Below are 19,111 nucleotides of genomic sequence, written 5' to 3'. Positions count from 1 at the left end.
CAATTTTCTATCTTTTATCCTTCCTCACATTTGAGAAACAAACAAGAGAGTAAATTCCCTCAATGTGTAGAAGTATCATCAAAGAAAAAGAAAGGAAGAAATAATGAAAAATTAAGCACATTATGATAGTTTAGTTTTTTATTTTATTTTTCAGAATAGTTCGTACAAGAAGTAGGATCAAAGAAAAGAAAACAAGAAGATATTGACCTGCATAACTTATTTGTAGCTTATGTTCTTTAAAATCTAAAATTTTATGCTTAAACATTTATTTTAATTTAATGAAAAGTTAATGGATCAAGGAATGTAGAATGTCACTATCAAAACCGATTGCCAAAGTTTTGGTTCGTATGCTCCAGCCTAACAAGGATGGTTCATACTGGACTGTAATATCTACTATTAACAATATTAGATATTTTAGTCAAATTTTCTCTTTTCTTAATATAATTAATGTAAACATATTTCATATCTAATGTTATGTTTTCCCTACTAGTTCTCCCAAAAAACAAAAAAAAAAAGGGGGGGGGGGAGGAGATAAATTACAAATGCAACATTAAGATTTGTTTAAAATTCGAATTATTCTCGATAATTTAGAAACTTACAAGTAATCCATTGTCATAATTTTTTATTTAATAGAATTAACTGAAAAATAAAATTTCCAACTGCTCCGCTATACAATAATAAAATTAATTGAATTTTAAATTGAAATTTTTTTTTGACATTATTAAAAATTTGTTAATTATCTTGATGATTTATTAACAAAAGGGACTATTTATTGTAAAATTAAAAGCTTTAGGGGGTGAAATGTAATTTTTAAAACTATATAGATTAATTCATATTTTAAATAAATTTCATAAAGTGTATTTATAATTGATCCTTAAACTTAATAGCAACTTATCTCCAGACTGCAGTTCACAACGACGGATCGGAGTGTGCAATTTGAGCCCGTGGCTCATCGTGAGCCTCATTTTAAATTGTTTCATCATATAGATCTATGTGCATGGGTCATGCATTTAAAAAAAAAAAAAAAAGAATAATCTAAAAGTTATTTATCACATTTACCTTTAAAAAATAAATGATTTATTGTTTATATTTTAAACTCATATTTGTATATATATATATATATATATATTTGCATACAAATGTGATGAAATAATTGTATTAACAATTATAGAATCAATTTTTTTTTTAATGTATGATCCATGCATAGAGGCCCTATAAAATGAAATGTTTGAATTATTAAGACCAGGCCAAACTACAGAGTCTAATCCATAAGACATCTTTATTGAAGTAGTCAAATTTTAACTAAAAAGTCATTTTTCTATTTTCGCTAATCACTTTTTTTAAATATATCCTCTCACAAACTCTCTACTCTTTTTCTATTTTATTTTATTATTTCATTAATTTTTTTTATTATTATTATTATTTTTTTTTTTTGTAAGAATCATATTTTTAAACTAACATTTTCAATAGTTGAACCTTTGATCATATATTTTTAAACCGATACTTTTCTAAAGTGTTTTTTTTAACGGTCATTTTTTCTAATGTAATAACACTTCATCTCTATTTTTTATTCACTTCAATATAAATTTTTTTGTTCAGCTCATTCTTATTTTATTTTTATTTTTTTAATATGACTTAAAGAGAAACTATTTTGTTCATACATGTGACCATTTAAAATATTCCATTAGTTTTAGGTCTCGTTTGGCATGTAACATTTTTAACCTAAAAGTTAAAAAGTTATTAAAAAAATCAAAAAACTTATAACCTATATCAAAAAATTAAAGATTTTATTTTCTCTCTACTTTTTGCACATCTTTTCGAAGAAAATTAAAAAGTCATTTCAAATATACTAATTTTTTTACCTCATATTTTAGTCAAAAAATTATTAAAATAGTCTGTTTCAAAACGAGGCTAGGTAATGAAAAAGTTTTTTAGTATATACATTTATCAAATATGTGAACAAAATTAAATCTCAAAAAAATAGTTGTGTAATGCTTGTCTAATAATTTATTATTTAAATATGTTTGTGAAGGCCTCGATGGCTAGCTAGCTACTTATGGGGAGGATTTGAGGCTCATATAGATTTGACAACTGAAAAGGCTAATTTGATAGAGTTTTTATTTAGTGAATTTTTTTGGTAGAATAGTTAAGAGAAGGATTTGATGTGTTTGATATTAGAGGTAAGTTGCTCTCTTTAAAACTTTTAGCTTATTTACTTATTGAGCTAAAAAAAAATTTAAAATAAATTCAAAAAGTTAACTTTTTAAAAAATGAATTAGCGGATTTTTATTTTTTTAAATTGCAAATATAGTGTTGCATAAAAAAGGAAACAAAATAATTTAGAGAAACCACAAAAAAGCATAGATAGAGGAACAGTTCCGGGCAATCCAAAAAAAAAAAACAGAACAGCTCCAAAACAAGGTTAATAGGGTAGAGCTAGGTTTTATGTTCACAAGTCCTATATTTGAATTGGTTGGACCATGGTTCGGTGTGGTCCACTCAGACAATGAACCTATCTCTTAGGGGCCCCATTTGCTGACCCGGGTTTGATTAAAAAAAGTTGGGTATGAGAGTCTCGATCCCTTATAGTTATTTTTTTAATAAATTATAAATATATTTTTTGAGATTTGATAAAAATATAAATTATTTAAAAATTATGTGTCGCCTGTTCAAATTTATAATTGCATAACAATTGATTTATTTTATTAATAAATTATCAAGTAATTAATAATTTTTAAAGATGTAAAAAATATATTTCAATTAATAATTTATGTAATTTTATTTTTGTATAGTTAAGAATTTTATTATTTCTGTTAATTTTATTAAATAAAAAATTCTTATAAGAAAATATTTATAATTTTCAGAATTACAAAGTAATCCATATTTTGAATAAACTTCAAGGGGTATAATTTACCCTTACTTTTTTAAGGTGATATTTTTGTATGAAATTTTTTATTTACACATCACTTATTTAGTACACATTGCACACAATTCCCCCTTTTTTTTTCTTTTTTTTTTTTTTCTCTCAATTTACATAATATTTTTTTTTTGAATAATACAAAAATGTCACTCTATCTTCTCCAAACTCAAACACTAACCCTAATTATATCGCCCACTGTTGTTGCCATCAACGATCACCCTTTTCTAGTCCCTTTGCTGCCAGCCACCCCTCTTCTGTCACCTCCACTCTTCGTCGCAATCCCTCTCCATCCCCAACCCTTTCAAAATATAATTTGGCATAATATAATATCAAATAATAATATTAAATTTTGATAATATTAGTTCATTGATGCAAATGTTATTATGGTACATTCATGTCATTGCTTGACTTTATGAATAATTCTACACATATTAACAATCTTATTAAAAATACAAGAAGCCAAAAATAATGATATTTAAATATCCAATAATATTTAAACATGCATGGTTTTAATAATATTGTTAGTAAATTTTTAAATAGATGTAATATTGCTCTATTTCTAATCATTGGATGTCTTACATCCTCATTTTCCATTTATCTAATATTTTTTCCAAATTTTTTAAGTCGATGCCCTTTAAGTCAGGGTAATAAGACAACATTTGTTATAAAGAACAAACATGTGGTTCCGTTTGGTTTGGTTTTAGATTCATGATTCGAGTGTGAAATTGTGTTTTGAATTATGAGTTTTAAATTGAGTTTTGAAATGAGAAAATTTGTTTAGTTATGAATTTGAAAATAATTTGAAAAAGAGTTTTGAATTTTGAAAAGAGTTTTAAGTTGTATTTTGAGCTTTGAGTTGTATATTGAAAGTTTTTGGATTTATTTTTTTAAAATATTTAAAAAATTTCTTAATTATATTTTTTTAGTGTAAATATTTTTTATTGTAAATATTTTTTTAATGTGCGCTGTAATTTTTAAAAATATTTTAAATATTTAAAATTTTAAAATGAGTTATTTTTTTTAAATATATAATTTTTTAAAATATTTTTTTATTTTTTATTTTAAATATTTTATTTTATTTTTTAACATTTTAAATATATTTTTTAGTTTTTTTCAATATTTATTTATTTTTTAATTTTATAAAATTTTGGATTGCTCGTATATATCTAAATCATAACAAATTATTTGGTCAATATTTCAAAAAATAACAAAATATATTTCTAAAAAAAATATTTTTCTTCAAAAATAAAAAAATATTTTAAAGAACAAAATAAAAAAAAAAATTGATCTTTTTTTTTTATAAAAAAAATAGAATTTTCAAAAAAGTTTGATTATGAGTTTTGAAAATAGTTTTTGAATTGAGTTTTAAAATGTGTGTTTAGTTATAAATTTTAAAAAGAATTTTAAATTTTTTTAATTGAAATCACGATTCCAAAACGAAACTAAATACTACCGTGTTTTTTTTTTTTAAAGATGGATTCAATTTTTCTCCGATTGAAAACTAGATTGATTTGATGTCAGTAAATATACTTATATTAACATTTACAAATATAATTTTAAAAAAACATATATAATAAAATTATGTAATGACGATTAGCGATAAACAACTGAAAAATGATTATGAGTCTGTTTGGAATGTTCTCAAAATAGTTTTCTGGTTAAATTTTAAAAAAATAAATAAATAATTATCATCAACTAAAAAAGTTATAACTTTTTAACTTAAAATAAAAAAATAAGTTTACTTCTTAAACACATAATTAACATTTTAAAATTTTACCTCAAAAGAATCAAAAAAATAAAAACAAAATCACTAAAACAAACCAACCTCAAGACCGCCTTCCAAATGAACTCGAGTCAAACTCGACCTCGCTACAATTAGAGGAAAGACGAATCCTTTGAAAGAAAAGAAAATTGGAAGCATATTTAAAGCTTATAAAATAGGATAAGGTTTCTTTTTCAGTCTATTTTGTAGATTGGACAGCGTTGCCAGCTCGTGGGGTTCACCCTCGATTTTATTTTGATAATTCGAATCGCTCAATGTGTAAAATATATTGAGTATTTCATTTTGTAAAAAATTACGTTGATCAAATATTAATAGTCTCTTGATCAGATTACATTTTTGTCAATGATAAATATGATTTTAAAAATAAATTATTAAGAAAAATGTGTTATGATTAATTGTCTATCCATATTCGATCAACGCGATTTTTTATAAGAATAAAATACTCAACGAGCTCTATATATTAAATTATTCGGATCATTGAAATAGAATCCAGTATGGATCCCACGGGCCTAACAGTGGACTGGAAAGAATCTGCCCCTATAAAATAAAGGATATTGGGGTCATAAATTCAATTTTAAATTTTTTGGACAATAGTCTCAAAATTTAATTTTTTGAAGGTATAAAAATAATAATCTATACTATATATTAAGTAAAAAGGAGTTTTTAACTCCAAATCTTGTGGGAGCTCTAATCTCTCAATCTAAATTTCTTGATTTTTTGATTTAAAAAAAAAACCCTAGCATTTATTAACTTCTTCTAACCTCCAAATCTTACCATCATAATAACATTTTAATGCATCAAGAACAAACATTAAAAAAAAATTCTTTGAAATCCAACACATATAAATTCTTTGAAAAGTCCCAACACATATGATTATTATTCCTCATAATAACACTTTAATGCATTAAGAACAAGTATAAAAAAAATTCTTGAAAAGTCCAACACATATAATTATTATCAAATATTAAACTTTAATATAATATAATAAAAAAAAGACATTTAATTTCTTGAAAAATCTAATACATATGATTATTATCAAAATATTAAACTTTAATATAATATAAAAAAAAAGAAAAAAAAGACGGCATTTAAAAAAAAAAAGACATTTAAAAATTACAATTCACATATATAGATAATTATAAATATAATCCGTACATAGCACGGGTGATATGCTAGTAATAATAATTTAAAAGGTTATATTAGCCCCTAACTATTTCACCTATCCGTACACTACAATATTACTTATTTGTTCACCTAGCCTACCCATTAATTCATATCATCACCATCACCAACCACCACTTGCCACAACTAGCTGTTGCCAACCCCCTCGGGCGACTTCTCTAGTCACTGGCAGCAATGAATAAAAATTATATTTCAAAACATTAATTTATCTTTTACACTAAATAATTTCATTAATTACGGGATTTTTTTGGGAAGTAGCATTTTATCCAACTTTTAGTTTTTTATCAATTTTAAGTCGCATCAGCTCTCACATTTTTTACTTACAAAAAGATAAAATAGACTAAAAAAGTCAAAAAATTAATTTTTTACTAACTTCCCAAAAACACTCCTATATCCTTACCTCCAAAACAAAATAATTATTGGATCTAATGCCATAGCTCTAAAAATAACTTGTCACCAATATTTTTTTTTTTTTGAAAAATAGACCTTTAAAACGCCTCATATAATTGTTTCTCATAGTTCAATCAATACGTATATACGGAGTTGGGATCAGCATGTACTTTGAGCATTAATGCTCGTATATCACATGGAAAACAAGCCTACCGAACATTTTCCCACCCCTTATTAGGCTCCGTTTGGCTGCATCTAAAACCATCTTGTTCGTTTGGATTTAATTTAATTGGTGAAAAACTAGAAAAAGTCATGGTGGCACCATATACATAGCTGCAGGGTATTCACTAGTATCCTGATTTTTATTTTTATTTTTATAAGACGTATAAGAAATTTGTATTTCGATTATCATTTTTACTTAAAAAAATTATTTTCTTAAAATGTTTTAGACTGATTGGATTATCATTTGTCACTCTTAATTTTTTTTTTTTCCCACTCTCATTCAACTATTTTGAATGTCAACTTATGGTCAAATTAAAAAAAGGCTAATATTAATTATAAACTAAAGTGATAAGTTTTTATGTTTTTTTAAAATTTAATAAAAATTAATGCGTTTGGTAATTTCTAAAAAAATTATTTTTAGTGAAAAATTACCACATTATCCTTAAACTTACTTATGAAAATATTAATAGTAAAATCATTTTTCATAAATTTGTTAAAAAATAATTTTTAATGAAGAAATCATCAAAAATAAACGTATTTACTTTTGGCTTTTTTTTAGAAACAAAAAATTGCTTATTGAATATAGACCATTCGAGTTGGTCTCAAGTTGCTGGAGGTTGGTCTTATTTACGTTACCAAAAAATTGAATGCAAAAAATTGCTTATTGAACATTATCAGAAATGGTCTTAAGTTGTGGAAATAATTTGAAAATAAACCAATATATATATATATATATATATATATATGTTATTTGCAAATATTGCAAATTTACATAGATTTGAATTGCTTTTGCATATCTGAACCTGCAGGCTTTAAGATTAGAAAAATTTTAACAATAATGTTTTGGATATCTAATTTGTGAACTTTAATAGCGCAAATGTTTATGTGAGATCCATCTAATGTGATATTTTGACTTTTTTTTTCGACTTTCTATCTCATTACAGCTTAATTAATGCTCTAATTTTAGAAGAATGTATCATTGTTGAAATTTTAATGGTTCCAAATTGTTGATCCAGAAAATCTCAGCAGAGAGAGAGAGAGAGAGAGAGAGAGAGAGAGAGGGGGGGGGGGGGGGTAGAGAGTGAAATGCTTAGACTATATAGGGTACATGACTGTCTCAACAGTAAAAACATTTAGGGCTAACTCACTAGTCACTATCATGTAAGCTCTAAGGACACTTCCATGTTCATGCAATCCTTGTGTATATTAGTCTGACACTGTACCAGACGACAGAGAGAGAGAGAGAGAGAGAGAAATTATAATAAGAAAGACAGTTGAATAGACCTATAGTTTTTGTTAGGTCTTCTCTAATATTAATTGACACATTCCTATGGTTGTATAACACATTCTCATGGTTGTATACATTTTGTAGATACTCATGCATTTATGTTATATTGGAAAATTTGGGCAATTGCTATTGAAATTGTATGCACTCAAAATATAGTTTATGTATTTTATCAAATTTTTGAGTAAATTACACTATTAGTCTCAAAGTTTTATTTTGATTAATGTAATTTTAATTTTGTCAATTTTTTTATTGTTGAACGTCAGTTGCGTTTGAATGTGATCTCTCCTAATTGCGTTTGAATGTGGTTCCTCCTTCAACTGAGTTAACTCAGTTAGTTATTTCTTATTGGTGTAAAGAAATTTATATTTTAAATAAAATAATAATAAATTATTAATAAAATTTTAATGAGAATTTCTCTTATTTTTATGTTTTATATATTTCTTGTATTCTTAGACTAAACAAAACTATAACACTCCATTTGGATGAAGAGTTTTGGTAAGAAAAGAAAAGAAATGATGAGAAGAAGAAATTCCTTCACTTATTTGAATGGCTAAATAGGCAAGAAATGATAAGAAATGGTGAGAATCATTTTCTTATCAAACCAGTATTTTATTTCTCACCAAAAGTACTGAGATTTGGTAAGAAAGGAATTGGGTTTAATGAAAGTTTTCTAAAATATCAAAATTACCCTTATAGAAAACATAACTTACTAATATAGAAGGTTATTTTGGTAAAATGAAATACAATGCTTTATTTTCTTTTCTCTTATTTGCTCTATCCGAAGAAGATATGTGAGAAATCACATTCTCTTTTCTTTTATTCATCCAAACATAATGGTGAGAAATCACAATTTTTTTTTTCTCACCTTGTGTTGATCTCATTGCGTAATTTCTATTTGTGTAACTTTTACCTGAATTTTGCTTTCATCCTTCACCTTTTATGTACAGCAATTAAATCCTTAAATTTCAACTTGAGTTTCATTATAGTTCTCTTGTCGTCCCACTGTTTACAATTTGAGTAAAAGTTAAAGCATAAATGACTAAAATAAAATTTGAATAAAAATTAAAGTGTAATTTTTCCATAATTTTTTCTCCTTCTACTGCTCTTGCAATCGTATTCACGTGGCCATTTTCAGCCCAATTTTAAAAGGTGAGATGACAGTCGGATTATATTGAGACAACTGTTGAAATCCATGAACTTATTGTTTTAAGGAAAATGTCTCGTAACTCAAATTTTGTGGCTCAAAAGTGGCTCAAATGGTCAAAACGACGTTGTTTTGGTCATTTTTATGTTGTTCTGTACTCAAAACGACGTCGTTTTGGCCATTTGAGCCACTTTTGAACCACAAAATTTGAGTTACGTAGCATTATCGTTGTTTTAATTAGAAAATAAGATACTAAAATTAAAGTAAAATTAAAGTAGAGTTTTGCCCTTTTTATTTTTTACAATTTTGCCCCATTTCGATGGCTTAAGAACTTCAATTAAAAAATTCCCTAAAGTGCCCCAATTGGTAATAGTAGGTGGCTTTCAAGCACTACCACAATTCCCTACAGCTGCATTTTCATACAATCAAAACTACATGTTGGTGATACGACAGCTGGATTTGTCGGCAATTCTAGAGAGCTGCTGGAGGATTAGGCAAAGGTGTAATTCGAGCGGGTTCAATCAAGTTAAGATTTGTTTAAATTTAATTTGCATTATAGAGGGATTTATTCAAGCCCGAGTCTAATCCCTGCATGAACTTACTTGTCTGAACCCGAGCTTAAGTGTAATTCAAAAAATTCAGGTTAGGGTCCAGTTGCCCAAAAAAAAAAACAAAAATCTTTGCATGGTCCTAACCTTAATGCATTGTATTTTTGGAAATATATATATATATATATATATATAAAATAAGAAAATTAATTCGAGTTATGTATATGAAGTAGTAAAATATATTATTTAATCTAAACAATCAGAAAATAATCAATAAAATTTGAGTTGGTCAGGATGTGAGAATCCTTGTTAAGTCTTGCTCAAATTTAATATAGACTGACAAATTTTAGTGTAGGATCTGACCAAATTTAAAATTATAATGTCCAAGTTTTAAATGTTTTTAATTAGACTCTAATTGTTTAAGTTGGGCCCAAATTGCACCATTAGGATTATAATAAGCTGGCAAAGGCACCTAATGTGCTGTACCACCAATTGGCTTGAGCTCGTTTAGCAACTTTCAATTTTAGTTTTAAAAAAAAAATCACTGAAAAAAATTAAAAAGTTAACAAATTATACAAAAAAAATCAAAATTTGTATTTTCTCTTTATTTTTTGCACGATTTTTCATAAAAAATTAAAAATCCATCTTACATATTAATTTTTTTTTTTCAATCTCATATTAAAAGTAAAAAGTTTATTAAAATAACATATTTTCAAACAGACAATCTCACACCATATCAATTCACAGCCACACTCAAAATTTCAAGTAAAATTCTAGTTAGTTTATCTGCATAACTAGGGGGAAATTTTTCAATGCTTTTGGAGCAAGTCCGGGTAATATTTCAATTAAGTAGTTATTAGTTTAAATCATAAAATCTATTAGTTTTGTATTAAAATTTTAAATAACAAAGTAATAATTATTAGCATACAAATAGAATGAAGCATTACTTTAAAACATTGAATAATTTCTCATGAACAAGGCTTACAAGTTCACCAAGTCTTTAGGGTGCCCCTCTATTACGTGTCATGGCATGGTAAAAAGATAGGGAATTGGAGGAAATTATTAACACTATAAAATTAAGGGGATTGACCAATATAAATCCCATATTCTTGACTTATGATTCATATAATTTTGTATATATATATATATATTTTAAATTTATTTAGTCCTTTTAGATGTGAAATAATTCTTTTATCATTATTTGATGATACAGATAACTTTATTAAATCCGAAAATGTTTGGTGGCCTGAAGGTTCGAATGTGTCAAAACGACGTCGTTTTAGGTGTTTGAGCTATTCGAGCCATGATTTTTTGGGCCATCTAGCATTGTTTAATTGTTGTTGTTTATTGGAGTGTTATATTTGAAAAAAATACATTCAAAGTAGGGGTGAGCAGCGGATATACCGATCCGCCAAAATCGACCGAACCGAACCGATCCGCCGCATTTTGGACGGATGCGTGATGACGAGCGGACGGTTGCGGATTGATTTTCTCCAATCCGCCAATTTGGCGGACGGATGGCGGATTTGAGATTTTGTGGCCGTAACCGAACCGCCAAACCGCCAAATCGTGAGCACCCCTAGTAATTTATAAAACTTTGTATTTTCAATTTGTTTAAATATTATGTTTGTGTTTTCAATTGAAAAAGAGTTTAAATATTCTGTTGAAAAAAAGTTTTCAACTTGAATATATTTTTTGAATTGAGAAAAATAAACGTATTATTCATCTATATTTTTTAGTTTTTAAATCTAACTCTAAAAATAATAAATAGAAAATATGATATATGCTGGTTGGTTTTTGTTTTCGAAAACATATGTAGACACTGCTCTGTTCATGATTTTGGTGGTTTGAATTGTTATTATATTTTAAGAATCACAGATTATAATACTTTATGTAGATGAATCATGCTGTGATTGTAATATATATGTGGATGAGGCATGCAGTGATCGTGATATTCTAAAGTTTTAAACTTTCTTTCTTTGAATAAGGCATACAGTGATTGTAATACTTTTTTAAGTCATTGATTGTAATACTTTTTTTTTTTTTTTTTTGAGGAAGTGCACAAGTTGAATTATGTTGAAAATTTATAAAATTTTAAACCGCTAAACCGATTCGCAACCATCCGCCAAACCGCCAATCCGCTCAATCCACATCCGTCGGATTGGCGGACGGATGCGGATTGATTTTCTTCAATCCGGCAATCTGGCGGACGGATGGCGGATTGGAGGTTTCGTGGCCGCAACCGACCCGCGCCCACCCCTAATTCAAAGGTTTTTTAGTAGGCCTTCTAGATGTACATAATGTCACATTATAAAATGTGACAATGAGACATTTGTGATATCATTTTAATGTGTGAAAATATGACACTATTCTAATGTGTGACAATGTGACATCATTCTTAAAATTTGACAATGTGACATTTGGGAACTATTATCTTATTAAACTTTTGTCAAATATGTCATTTCTAAAATGTGACATCAATCTTTTGTGTGCACGTGTCATTTTTCTTAAAGAATAATACTTGGGGGCTCGAAAATCATTGCCCCAAATTGGCTCAAATACTCAAAATGACATCGTTTTGGGTATTCCTCCTAATTTTTTTTTCTTTGCTTTTCGTTCCCTTCCTTTTTTGAAACAGAGAAGAAAGAGAGGAAGCCAGAAAGAGAGAGGAGGAGAAAAAATAAGAGAAGGGGGAGGAAGAGAAGAAAGAGACAGTGATGGTGGTGATGGCGGCGCCGATTGGCCGGTTGGTGGCTCTCTCTCTCTATGCTGGTGGGTGGCCCCCCCTCTCTCTCTCTCTCATATATATATATATAGATGTGTGTGTATAGATCTGTGTAGTGTGTATATAGATCTGGTGGCTCTCTCTCTCTTTCTCATATGTATATATATAGATATGTGTGTATAGATTTGTGTGAGATCTGGTGTTGATGATGATGTGTTAATGTGACGAGAGGAGAGAAGATGAAGAAGATGAAGAAGATGATCTGGTGTTGATGATGATGCTCTCTCGGTTTTTTTTTTTTTTGATGATCTATGTATAAAATTTGATGATCTGTGTATATAATTTTATTTTATTTTTTGTGATTGTTGGTTGTTGATGTTGATGTTGATGCTCTCTTTCTCTCTCTCTCTCCGATTCCCCAGCTCCCACTTCTCTCTTTCTTCTCTCTACTTCTTCTTCTTCTTCATCCTCTTTGTTTTAGAACAGAGAAAAGAAAGAAAAAGAGAAAAAAAAAAAAAAAAAAATCCAAAACGACGTCATTTTAAATTCGAGCCATTTTGAGCCAAACATTTTTTGGGCTATGTAGCAGCTCTGTTTCTTAAAATGTGACAATAGAACATTATGTACTATTATCTTATTAAACTTTTTCCAAATATATTATTTTTAAAATATAACAATGTAACCATCATTTTAATGTGCGCACTATAATCTCATAAATAAGGTTTACAAGTTCACCAAGTCTTGAGGGTGCCCCTCTATTACGTGTCATTCATTGTAAAAAGACAGGGAATTGGAGGAAATTATTAACACCATAAAATTATAAGGATGATTCTCAAAATAAAAAAATAAAATTAAGGGGATTGACCAATATAAATCCCATATTCTTGACTTATGATTCATATAATTTCATATATATATATATATATATATTTTAATTTATTTAGTCCTTTTAGATGTGAAATAATTCATTTATCATTATTTGATGATACGAATAACTGTATGAAATCTCCTTAATTGTTGTTTATTGGAGTGTTATATTTAAAAAAATATATATTAAAGGGTTTTTTTAGTAGAACTTTTAGATGTACCTAATGTCAAATCATAAAATGTGACAATGAGGCATTTGTGATATCATTTTAATGCGTGAAAATATGACAGTATTCTAATGTGTAACAATGTGACATCATTCTTAAAATTTGACAATGTGACATTTGGGTTGTAGAGCCCTGAAAACACGCATGACTCAGGGTTGTAGAGCCCTGAAAACACACTTAGAAGACCTAGTGGGGTAACCATTTGAGAGACCTTGTCGATGAGGCCAGGACAAGGGAAGAACATGCAAGATTGACTCAGGCGACAGCAGCTCCACCTCCCCCAGCACAGCAACCTCAAGCAGGAGGACCTCGGGTAATTAATGTAATTCACTCGAAGGTCAGCGAAAATGAGATTTGGGGGGAGACCCAGAAGGTAAAACACCTACAACATGTCTACCAAGTTGGGGAGAAGAGACATCGGGTAGAGGAGTGCCAAGGACCAGTAGTGTCCTTCATTGAAGCCGACCTGGAGATGGTAACACATCTGCATAACGATGGCTTGGTAGTATCCCTCCAGGTTGGGGAATGCTAAGTGAAACGCATCTTAATCGACCAAGGTAGCTCTTGTGACATCATGTACGTCAGATATTATAAGGAGCTTCGCCTTCACCCAGACGATATGGAGCAATCCAATAGCCCAATGGTTGGGTTCAATGAAACGCCGACATGGCCATTGGGAACGACGAGCTTGGAGGTGCAGGCTGGCACCAAGAAGATAAAGACAGAGTTCACCGTAATCGACACGCCCTCCCCTTACAATATCATCCTAGGAAGGCCATGGTTGCATGCAATGAGGGCTGTTCCCTCAACATTACATCAACTATTGCGGTTCCCAACAGAGCATGGGATTGAGGAGGTCAGAGGAGATCAGTTGCAGGCAAAGAATTGCTCCATGACAGCAATGAAATCCACCTGCAGCGTAAGAGAACCAGAGAAGGCAAAGATCGAAGACAAAGACATAGAGGTCTTAGAGGATGTCGGCAAAGAGCCAGCCAAGAAGAGTGAAAAAGCACTGAAAAAAGTCCTTGTCTAGAAGGGAGATGAAAAACGCTTTTTTCTTCTCGGCTCGGGCTTAGCTGAAGAAGAGGAAAAAGAGTTAGAAGATTTTTTGAGAACAAATATTGAGGTGTTTGCTTGGATGCCTTACGAGATGCCTGGCATTGGCCCCGAGGTCACTTGCCATAAACTGAATGTTGATAGGTCGACAAAACCCGTAATCCAATGAGCAAGAAGACTAACATTGATACACGTTGAAGCAGTAGAAGAGGAAATAGACAGATTTCTAGAGGCAAAGGCCATTCAAGAGGTAAATTATCCGACATGGCTATCAAACACAATGGTGGTGAAGAAAAAGAATGGTAAATGGAGGGTTTGCGTGGACTTTACCAGCTTGAACAAAGCCTGTTCCAAAGACAGTTTTCCTCTACCCAAGATTGACCAGCTGGTAGACACCACTTCGAGGCATGGAAGGATGAGCTTCCTAGATGCCTACAGGGGATACCATCAGATAGCCATGCATCCCCCAGATGAGGAGAAGACTGCGTTTATCACCCTAAAAAGTCAGTACTACTACAGAGTGATGCCTTTTGGATTGAAAAACGCAGGAGCAACTTACCAAAGACTGGTAACCAAGATGTTCAAACACCTGATTGGTAGAACGGTGGAAGTTTACATCGATGACATGGTCGTGAAGACCAAGGAACCTAAAGGTCATCTGGCTGACCTGAAAGTAATCTTTGACATCCTTAAAACATATCGGTTCCGACTCAATGCAGCGAAGTGTGCATTTGGAGTGGGATCTGGTAAGTTTTTAGGATACCTGATGACTAGAAGGAGCATTGAGGCCAGCCCAGATCAGATTAAGGCCATCTTGGAATTGAAGAGCCCGACGTCGGCAAAATAGGTACAAATGTTGACTGGAAGGGTCGCAGCCCTGAATAGGTTCATAAGAAGAAGCTCAGACAAGTGCAAACGTTTCCTCAACTTAGTGAAGAAAGCCACAGATTTTTTATGGATAGAAGAATGCGAGCCCGCTCTGGCCGACCTGAAGAAGTATTTGACCACAGCTCCAGTTCTTTCAAATCCAGAACCTGGGGAGGAGTTATTTTTGTACTTAGCAGTCTTAGAACACGCAGTAAGCGCAGTGGTAATCCGAGAAGAAAAATGGGAGCAAAGGGCTGTTTACTATGTAAGCAAAACCCTAGCTGATGCAGAAACAAGGTATCTACCCTTAGAGAAATTGGCACTGGCTTTAGTAATGGCTTCAAAAAAACTGAACCATTACTTCCAGGCCCATAAAATTGTGGTGCTAACAGAACACCCCTTGAAGTCTTTGCTACAATAAGGAGACCTAACAGGAAGAATAGCCAAATGGGCAGTGGCCTTGGGACAGTATGATTTGGAGTACAGACCCAGAACAGTAATTAAAGGCCAAGTTTTGGGCGACTTCGTGGTCGAGTTCACACCAGAATCCATCGTACATTGGGCTCCGTTGAGCCGAGGTGAACAATGCCCAAGCAAGCAAGGAGAAGCCCAACCAAATGCAACAGAACAAAGGAAAAAGGAAAAACTCAGACCCTGCAACATTTACATCGGCGACTCCTTTCGACTGTTTATCGATGAGAGCTCAAACCGGCAAGGAGCGGGGGCAGGAGTAGTACTGGTATATCCAGATGGAGAGATATTGGAACAGTCTATTCGATTGGGGTTCAAGGCCTCAAACAATGAAGCAGAGTATGAAGCATTGATTGCAGGACTAAAGCTGTTGGTAGCAGCAGAAACAGATGAAGTGATAGTCTTCTGTGACTCCCAGCTCATAGTCAACCAGACAACAGGCGAGTTTATAGCCCGAGATAAAAGGATGTTAGCCTACGCAAAGGAAGTCAACAGGTTAGTAGCCTTGTTTCAGAATTACCGACTACATCAGGTTAGCCGAGATGATAACAGTCACGCCGATGCACTGGCCAATCTGGCCAGTGCAATACAACCTGGAAAAGTAAGGACAATAATGGTCGAATACCTGTCGGGCCAAGCATTGAACCACTGATCGCAGAGCACGAAGCAATATGTGTGGATATGGGACCAAGCTAGATGGATGCAATTGTAGCATTCTTAAAGGAAGGGAAGCTGCCAGATGACCACAAAGAGGCACACAAGATCAGATTGAAATCGGCAAAATTCAGTCTGACAGCAGAAGGACATCTCTACAGAAGATCCTTCACTGTACCCCTTTTGAGGTGTGTACATCCTTTACAAGTTGAAGATTTTTTATATGAAATACATGAAGGAATTTTTGGAAGGCATGCTGGGGGCAGATCACTTGCCCATAGGGCCATTACGCAAAGGTATTGGTGGCCCTACATGGAGAGAGATGCAGAAGCCTATGTGAAAAAGTGTGAAAAGTGCCAAAGGTTTGCACCCCTGATACACTAACCAGCAGCAGACCTGAATACAGTATCTAGTCCATGGCCATTTGCCCAATGAGGCATGGATCTCGTTGGGCAACTACCCTAAGCAACTAGACAAAGGAAGTACTTGCTGGTAGCAACAGATTACTTCACCAAATGGATAGAAGTTGAGCCCCTGGCCAAGATCCGAGATGTGGACGTGAAGAACTTCATATGGAAAAATATCATTACTAGATTTAGGATTCCAAGAGCAATAGTTGCCGACAATGGAACACAATTTGACAGCAAGCTAATCAAAAGCTTATGTGCAAAATTCAGGATCAAGAATTATTTTTCAATCCCAAGATTTTCCTCAAAGCAATGGACAAGCAGAAGCATCCAACAAAGTTATCCCGGATGAAATAAAGAAGAGGCTGCAAGCAGCGAAAGGAAAATGGGTGGATGAGTTGCCAAGTGTACTCTGGGCATATCGAACTACGCCGAGAAAATCAATAGGGGAATCCCCCTTTGCCATGACTTATGGCACAGAAGCTGTCATTCCACTGGAGGTCGGCATCCCAAGGATCAGAACCCAGGTAGTAGAGAATAAGACTAATGATGTACTCTTAGCTCGAGATCTAGATCTACTAGAAGAAAGAAGGGAGAAAGCTGCAATTCAGCTAGCAGCATACCAGCAGCAGCTTGCCAGGGCTTACAATAAAAGGGTTAACCCAAGAGAGTTCCAAGTCGGTGACCTAGTCTTGAGAAAAGTCGTCAGCAATAAGAAAGATCCCAGGGAGGGCAAGCTTGGCCCAAATTGGGAAGGACCGTACAGAATTACTTCGATATTGGGCAATGGGGCATATCGGCTTGAAGATAATGAAGGCAAAGAGTTGCCAAGACCCTGGAACACTTGTAATCTAAAATTTTTCTATCGTTAGATTTTCCTTGTTTTTGCCGACATAATGAATAAAATTTTAGCATAATTCCTCTACATTTATGACTGATAAGATACTTGCCAATGTTTCTGGAATACATGTGTAATGAGAACCCAAGTGGAACTTAAGTTCACATTAGGGGGCAGAGAGAAGAAAAATGGTTTTAACACTTGTTGAAACTTGAGAAAAGTTTACAAGTTGAAGTTAAACCAAGATTATGTTTAACACTTGTTGAAACTTGAGAAAAGTTTACAAGTTGAAGTTAAACTGAGATGATGTTTAACACTTATTGAAACTTGAGAAAATTTTACAAGTTGAAGTTAAACCGAGATGATGTTTAACACTTGTTGAAACTTAAAAAGTTTATAAGTTAAAGTTAAACCGAGATGATGTTTAACACTTGTTGAAACTTGAGAAAAGTTTACAAGTTGAAGTTAAACCGAGATGATGTTTAACACTTGTTGAAACTTAAAAAGTTTACAAGTTAAAGTTAAACCGAGATGATGTTTAACACTTGTTGAAACTTGAGAAAAGTTTACAAGTTGAAGTTAAACCGAGATGATGTTTAACACTTGTTGAAACTTAAAAATTTTACAAGTTAAAGTTAAACCGAGATGATATTTAACACTTGTTGAAACTTGAGAAAAGTTTACAAGTTGAAGTTAAGCTGAGATGATGTTTAACACTTGTTAAAACTTGAGAATAGTTTACAAGTTGAAGTTAAACCGAGATGATGTTTAACACTTGTTGAAACTTAAAAAGTTTACAAGATAAAGTTAAACCGAGATTATGCTTGTTGAAACTTAACAAATTTTACAAGTCAAAGTTAGACTAAGGTTAAAATACTTGGTGAAATTTTATGAAAAATTTACAAGTTGAAACCAAGGTCGCGCCAAGAAAGGTACTTGGGTACTTGCCGAGGTAAATCGTCAGTTTGTATAACCGAGATGTGTCACCCCGAGAAGGTTGCACAAGATTGAAGTATATATTAAAGATATGCAAAATATTCTAAGTATGGAAGCATACAAGGCAAAAATACAAGCATTCAGAAAAGAGAGTTATATTAAAAAGCTGACACATCAGCGATGTAAAGAGTTTACATTACTTCAAAAAGAAAAACAAAGTACAAAATACAAAAGAAAAAGACATCAAAATCAAGACTCTTCGGCAACGACAGATGGTTGGGTCTGAAGTTCGGACGACTGCTGGGAAGACACCTCGGCAGCCTTTTCCGCCGTATGCTCAGCATCAATTTCTTGAAGGGTTTCGTCAAGGCTCTTGTCGGCAAAAAGCATGTCGGCTGATGCCATCTCAGCTGTAACATCTTTGGGAACCTCCTCACCCTCCTCATCTTGAGTCAAGTCCAGAACTTGCTCATTCAGAGAAGGGAACTTGGTCCCAACAGTCTCCTTTGATTTCCTCACCAAGGTCTCCTCCTCAGACTCAGACTTGTCGTCAGATTGACTTGGAGCTGGTGGGAATGGAAGAGGA

The sequence above is a fragment of the Camellia sinensis genome, chromosome 2 (genome assembly GCF_055761805.1).
Source record: "Camellia sinensis isolate YWXY chromosome 2, ASM5576180v1, whole genome shotgun sequence".
NCBI classification, from domain to species: Eukaryota; Viridiplantae; Streptophyta; class Magnoliopsida; order Ericales; family Theaceae; genus Camellia; species Camellia sinensis.
Note: the sequence above shows the minus strand (reverse complement) of the source record.